Genomic DNA, 7044 nt, shown 5'->3' with positions numbered 1-7044 from the left:
TAGCAGGAAACTGAAAAACACACACCCTGCTTTAAGTTTCTTCCTCTAGGCTGGCTTTGAGGCGTTCCCGCCCCCGCCACCCCAGTTCCCTATCACGGCTCAAGCTGCCAAGGAAGTGACTGACAGAGGTGCAGCCCGGGGCACCCCTTTCTTGGCGGCACCTCCCTCCACGGAAGCATCCTTCCTTCTGCAGCAGATGCTGCAGGGAAATGGACTCCTAAAGTTTAGCATAAGGCATTCTCTGACGCAAAACGCCTCTTTGCTTCCTCTGCCCTATATTCTCTTACCTCCCAAGTCTACCAGCATCTAACATCAAGCAGTCCCATAACCCAGAAAAAAAGTGTGTGGCCACATATCAAACTAGCCCGTCAGGAAGGTCAGATTCTACTTCCCTGGACCTTTAGGAGTAGTCAGTTGTTTTCTACAGGTGGCTGAATCCTTGTGAAAATTGCTTTGGTCCTTGCCCACCAAATAACATACCGATTCACCCCCCCGCCCCACCCCAGATAAAATTAGTTTTTGTAGCAAGAAGGATAAAACATACAAAGGGCTTTTTTTGATTTGTATTGACAGCCCAGCTTTCTTCACCTCCAACACTTGCCTTTCATCCTGTTTGCCAAGGGGTGTTCCTTGCTTCATTCAGGTATGGCTTTAAGTCCCATTTCATCTTAGAATTCCTCACAGACTATAAAAAAAGGTGGGGGGGGGGAGTGATATTACTGAATGCTTAAATAAGACAAATTCCATGAATCTCTGCAACTCAGGGCTGTGGGAACACACTCACTCCACGTTAAATTCATAATGTAAATGTTGATATTCATGTCATGTTTGTTAGCTGTATTCAGAGTTTCCTTAATTTATACCAGGTTTCTAGAAAGCAGAGATAGATAGGGCAGGGTAACAAGATGTAATTCAATTTAATGAATACTTGTCAAGGGCTATATGCACAGTAACATCTTTGCATAGAATCATGTAAGAATTATTATAGCTAATAAGTGCTCTTTGATGAGAATCATATTTTATATTATATTGAGAGACCTTTAATTTTTGTTACCAGAGTTTTTGAAAAGAGAGGAAAAAGTAATCACCGTTCTCCCATCACAAATCAGGATTTTATTGAAATTTCAAATGACTATATTTCAAAGAACTTCTAGACACTCTTCAAGTTCTTTTTTTTTTTTAACATTGGAAAACAACATAGTGGAAGGAAGCATTCTCCTTGTGGAATGGCGTATTTTATGCTAACATTCCTTTTTTAAGTTTCAAGAAATTAAAGTGAACAACCAAGTAAAACCCATGCAAATGATTATTCCAAGTCCTGTCCGAACCGTAAACAGTCAGTTCTAAAGAGAGAAATTTGAGATGACTGGAAACATGCTGTTTGTTCTTAATCTGTCAATCTCAGTCATGAATGTGATCAGTAAGCACATCACGGTGGGAGGTTATTTTCTAATAAAATGGGCCAACATAAAGAAACAATCTGCTTGGAATGATGCATCTTTAAGTTCCAAAGTAGTATAAGAAATCTCTGGGACAACCTCTCCCTAAGAGGGGAAAAGCTGTGGTGATCGAGGCTTTGGTACTTCTTCTGCTTTTTCAAAACAAAACTTGACCTTGAGACAGACTTCAAAAGTAGCATGAAGTCATTGCTTACAACCTTCTCTTAAAATGTCACAATTCATTGCCCTTGACTCGGGTCTCGGGGAGTCAGTGATAAGGACAGCCAGGGTAAGAATATAACCCTGTCCCTGTCCTCCTGTGGCTCAGAGACAGAGCACGTGGCGGCCTCCAAATGTAGTTTAGCCATGCTGAGCAAAATCACTGCTACAAAGTAATTCTCCCTGGTATCAGAGAACCTGCTGTGGGATGGACTTTAGAATTAGGTTCTGCTTCTAAGTACAATACCTATATGACTTTAGTAACAACAACATGACAATAATAACAGCAGCTACCACTGAATTCTACTATATATCAGGCACTTTAGTTATAATTATACTTATTCACCTCTTTAACCCTCACAACTCTTAGAGATACACAGTAGTACTGTCCCCATTTTACAGGTGAAGGATATGAGGGACAGGGAGACCAGGAAATTTGTCTAACATCACAAAGGGCAGTGAATTGTGTAGTCTCTGAGTATTAGTTTCTTTTTTCATAAAGTGGGGATCATTTTACTTATATTGCAGGGCTACTGTGAGGGTTAAAGAAATAATAAAGGTAAAGAATCTGGCACATGGTAGATGCCCATTATAGAGAGATATTAATAATTCCTTTATATTAAAAACCCTTCTCCTCCTGACATGAATCCATAACGACTCATTTTATTTAGAGGTTGCTTATCTACCAAACCTCCAAGCCAACCAGAACCAGGAGAGAAGCACAAAGCAATCAGAATAGTCTAATCAAAACAAGCAGTCAAACAACCCTCTTGCCCATTATCCTGACGGAGCCCCCAGGAGCCTTGCTGAGAGCCTATTTACTCCAAGGGAGCCCTGGTTTTAGGGGGCTTGGCTATAAGGCTTCCCAGCTCACAGATGATTAGAAATGCAAATTAACAGGGGAAGGGTCTGCTAGGAGCTAGACATGACAGCTGACAGTCTAGCTGCAGTAGGAGAAATGCAACCCCCTTAAGAGCCAGACAGGAGAACTCAAAATGCAGACCAGCCTGGACCCTCTGAGGAGGGCAGAGTCCTTAATTAGGGCTGATTACTAGCCCTCTCAGAAGCCTATCCTGGCACCTCATCATCCGTTTTGTCAGTTGCTGCTATTCCTCTGTGTCCCCTCTATGCCCTATGCATGCCCTGTTCACATCCCTCATACAGTCTCTTTTGCTCTGGGCTGTAGCAATTTGTCTTCAGTATCCTCATCCTAATTTGACCTTAAGCTCTTGCAATGGCAAGAGCACTACTACTGCATTCATCTTTGTATCTCTGAGCCCCTCACATAATGATGGGTGCTCTATATATGCTTGTTGAATGAATGATTATTGATTCAAGATACCGCATGAGAAACAGACAAGAATTTGAATTCACGTTTTCAAAGATAGGAAACAATGTAAAGGAGATTGAGAAACTTTCTATTCAAAGCCATTACAGGAAATTTTCCGCCTAAAGTAAGCGTCAATAGCCTGGAAAATTTATGTTTATGTGAAGCACATCACTACCCGAGGGCTCTGGATAAAGGAGGCATTTCCCTGTCTACTGACCCACTGGTGAGAAGAGGAGAGGAACCACAAGAGGAGAGGGACCTGGGTCATAATGAGCACTTGGGAAGTTTAATGGAGAGGGAGAGAGTACAGGAGACAGATTATGAAGAGCAAAGATGGATGGGATCCATGTCACAATTGTGCTGAGGCCCAGCCCTTGTTTTGTTCTTTTCCCAGAAAATGGAGCGGCATTTTAGAGGGAACTTGGAAAATTGATTGCAGTTACTATGGTAGGTGGCATCAGAGTCATCTGTTTGAAAGGATGAACATAAAGCAGGATAATGAAGCAAGACAATAATTTATCAGCTAAATCATGAGGCGTCTATGCTGTAGGGAAGGGCGCCTTTACAAAATATAGAGGAAAAGCCTTTGCCTGACAAAGGGGACTCGACCCTGAAAAGATTCAGCAAATAGAAAAACCATGGGTATTAAGACTGGTTGTTTGGCAGAACTGCTGGGAAGGGATAGTCAGAGAGGAAGCACGTAATGAATAGGCATCCTGGGGAGCTGGGGATGATAACTAGGAGTGGGGTTACGAACTGTAAATCCAGAGATAAGGTGGAGTGAGAAGACATACTGGGCTGGCTTGGGGTGATCTGAATTCACAGGGGACCAATGCCTTTCAATGTAGAATCAGAGAAGCAGCAAGACCGCTGAGTACAAATACCCTTGGCACACAGGCCTGCACAAGCCCGTGGAGCAGGGGAGTAGTTCCTGTGTGCCTAGGCGCAGAGGGGAGGTGCTGAAGGGCTATAAAGGGCCACCAAACTTTGCACAGCCTCACACTTCATGGGCACAGCAGCGAGACCTGTGCCCTTGAGCCGGTCATGATGATGAAACTAGGGAAACCCAGACCTCAGAATGGGTTCCTGAATGGCCTCTACTGAAAGTCAGGTGGGAAAGATAAACCTAAACACTAATAAAAGACTACCTGTAAAGGGCCACCTGTATCAGATACAAGCCCCTCAGACGATGCTTTAACACTAAATAAGGGCCCAGAATTCGATACAACCTCAGTGTAAGGGATTGTTCCAATCGCATGGTACAAGGGGAGCTTCGTTGATGGACTAAATTTCATAACTGGAAAAACACCCCCCTTTTGTCACATCCTGATTGACCTTAACCTAAAACCCTCCATCAGGAACACCGCCCTGGGCTGGGAGCCAGAGCCCTGTTGCAGTCACTTTGCTCTGCTCTGCTTTTCAAGGATGGAAATAACACACTATCGACCTGTTGTAAATTTCAGCAACAACCTAAATCCAAACTTGAAAAGTCACCCTGTGTCGATCAAATTGTGTGTAATGAAGTTAATCGAAATGTGTTAAAGGTGAGGGTGGGCAAGGCCTGCAGCCTCAGGGCTGTTGATCTTTTGACAGAGCCCTGCCCCTCCTCCACAAAAGTTCCTGTGTCTTCCCATCAGAAGTCACTCCTCTGACAGGGCTGTGACAGTCCACAGTCAGAGAAAAGGTCAATTAAACCTGTGACAACTCCGCGCTGAAAGCACACAGAAGAGCATGCCCCACACTCGCATCCCTCCCATTTCCATAATCATGAATTTCATTCTGTTGTCCAGGCAGATGTCTGGGAATGTAATACAGAGAATTTAAATAAGCTGAAGGCTTCTGGTGCAGCCCATTTTCTCTTCTTTTACAAATTTGGTTTCTGCTTGCTGTTCATTCACATTTCATACCCTTGACGGACTATCTTTAGTCTCCATATTTTATAGTTTTTAGAGGCATGAATTAAGTTTCACATGTAAAATGAAACCTGTGAAATTCCTCTTCTCCTTGGATGAAAGAACTCACCCGGCACCTGGAGCAATTTTGCAAATGTTGCCAGAAACAAGAATCAGGTTTCACCAGTGAATACAGGTTTATGCAGCCTAGAAATTGTACTGCAAATAATATTCTAGAGGTCAATTGAAATGTAGCTTCTTGCCTTCATTAAGACAGTCTGGAATAAAACCAAACCAGAAAAATTCTCATACCACTGTCCATACTCTCAACTGAGAGGCCTTGTTACTAGACAAAAGAATGTATCAAAAAATGAAAATGAGAGAAAATAGTGCAGGTCAGAAGTAATTTTGTTTAACACTGTATTAGCCAGTTCAGGCTGCCGTAGTGAAATATCATAGCTTGGGTGGCTTAAGCAACAGACCTTTATTTCTCACAGTTCTGGAGGCCGGAAATACAAGATCAGAGCACCACCATAATGAGTTTCTAGTGAAGGCTCTCTCTTCTTGGCTTGCAGATGGCTGCCTTCTGCCTTCTTGCTTTGTCCTCACATGGCAAGGAGAGGCAGAGAGAGGGAGGGAGAGGGGGAGAGTGGAAGAGGGGGAGGAGGGGGCGGGGAGAGAGAGAGAGGGAGAGAGAGAGATCTTCCTCTTATAAAGCCACCAATCCTGTGAGATTAGGGCTCCACCCTTATGATCTAAGTTAACTTTAATCACCTCATAAAGACTCTATCTCCAGATATGGTCACACTGGGGGTTCAAAATATGAACTGAGGGGGAGGCATAATTCAGTTCATAACTAACATCTTGTAAGCTACCTTCTATAGTTATTCAGCAGTTATATCCTTTGAGTTTAAGAATTCTGGATTGTAAATACATTGTATACTAGTGTTCTTACTGGCTTCAAAACTTTCAACATATGTTAGAGAAGTGGGAAATAAATATAGTGAAGGACATTAGCATCTGCAGTCTGGAAGCAAACATTTTCTCATTTGGTCAATAACAAGGGCATTTCAAGGCTAGTGAGTCCAATAAAGACTAAATCTTTCCTGTCACATCAGGAATATTCCCTGAACACACAGTTTCCCCTAAAATGAGCTGCTTATGAATCAGCCAGAGCCATTGCCTTATTGTACCACAGGGGAGAAAACCTAAATTCTTTTTTTTTTAAATAAATTTATCTAGTTTTATTTTTGGCTGTGTTGGGTGTTTGTTGCTGCACAAGGGCTTTCTCTAGTTGCGGCGAGCCGGGGCTACTCTTTGTTGTGGTGTGGGGGCTTCTCATGGCGGTGGCTTCTCTTGTTGCGGAGCATGGGCTCTAGGCACACGGGCTTAGTAGTTGTGGCACATGGGCTCAGTAGTTGTGGCTCCCGGGCTCTAGAGCACAGGCTCAGTGGTTGTGGCACACGGGCTTAGTTGCTCCATGGCATGTGGGATCTTCCCGGACCAAGGCTCTAATCCGTGTCCCCTGCATTGGCAGGCGGATTCTTAACCACTGCGCCACCAGGGGAGTCCTAAAATACGAATGTATTTTAATTATTTATTTTAATATAATACTATATTGTGACATGTCTTTTATCATGGCCTTAAACGGTTTTATCAGTCTTTTACTATTTAATTATTTCCAACTGTTATAGCCTTGATGCCCTAAATAAAATGTAAATTTCTGCAGGACAGAAATGAGCTTTGGGGCCATTTCTGTCGTCCTTAGCATCTAGCACAGTTCTGAGGACGTGATGAATGCCCAATAATGTATGTGGATTTTAGCTCTTTGATCATCCATTCTGGACTTAACTTCCCATCCCCAAATATTGTCTATTTGTTTGTTTTTATAAATCCACTTCCAAGAAAGATATTTTTTAAAAATCTATTTAGTCTTATGTTTCTGGTGTCTACTATGATTACAGGCAAACGATAGTTTGCCTTTATAACCCGGGTGCCAAATACTGCTCTAAACATTGTATACAGATCATCTCACTTCATCATAACGATTGTAGGAAGGTAGGTGGGATAATAAACAGATTACTTCTGCTTACTAATGAGGAAACTAAGTCACACAGAGCTTAAGTATATTGCCCAAGGGTCACACCAGTGGTAAGTGGTAGAA

The 7044-nt window shown here is 42.7% G+C and overlaps 1 long non-coding RNA gene across 1 annotated transcript in view; it reads right to left on the bottom strand.

The window, feature by feature from the left end:
• Positions 1-556: 556 nt before the first annotated feature.
• LOC117201334 (uncharacterized) overlaps positions 557-7044 on the bottom strand; it is a 154734-nt gene continuing 148246 nt past the window's right edge. The window contains exon 3 of the long non-coding RNA XR_004483336.2: positions 557-685. This is a non-coding gene — a long non-coding RNA (uncharacterized LOC117201334). The remainder of the gene's footprint in view (positions 686-7044) is intronic.

Source organism: Orcinus orca, chromosome 9, assembly GCF_937001465.1.
Source record: "Orcinus orca chromosome 9, mOrcOrc1.1, whole genome shotgun sequence".
Taxonomy (NCBI): domain Eukaryota; kingdom Metazoa; phylum Chordata; class Mammalia; order Artiodactyla; family Delphinidae; genus Orcinus; species Orcinus orca.
Note: the sequence above shows the minus strand (reverse complement) of the source record. Positions and strands in the feature narration are given on the sequence as shown.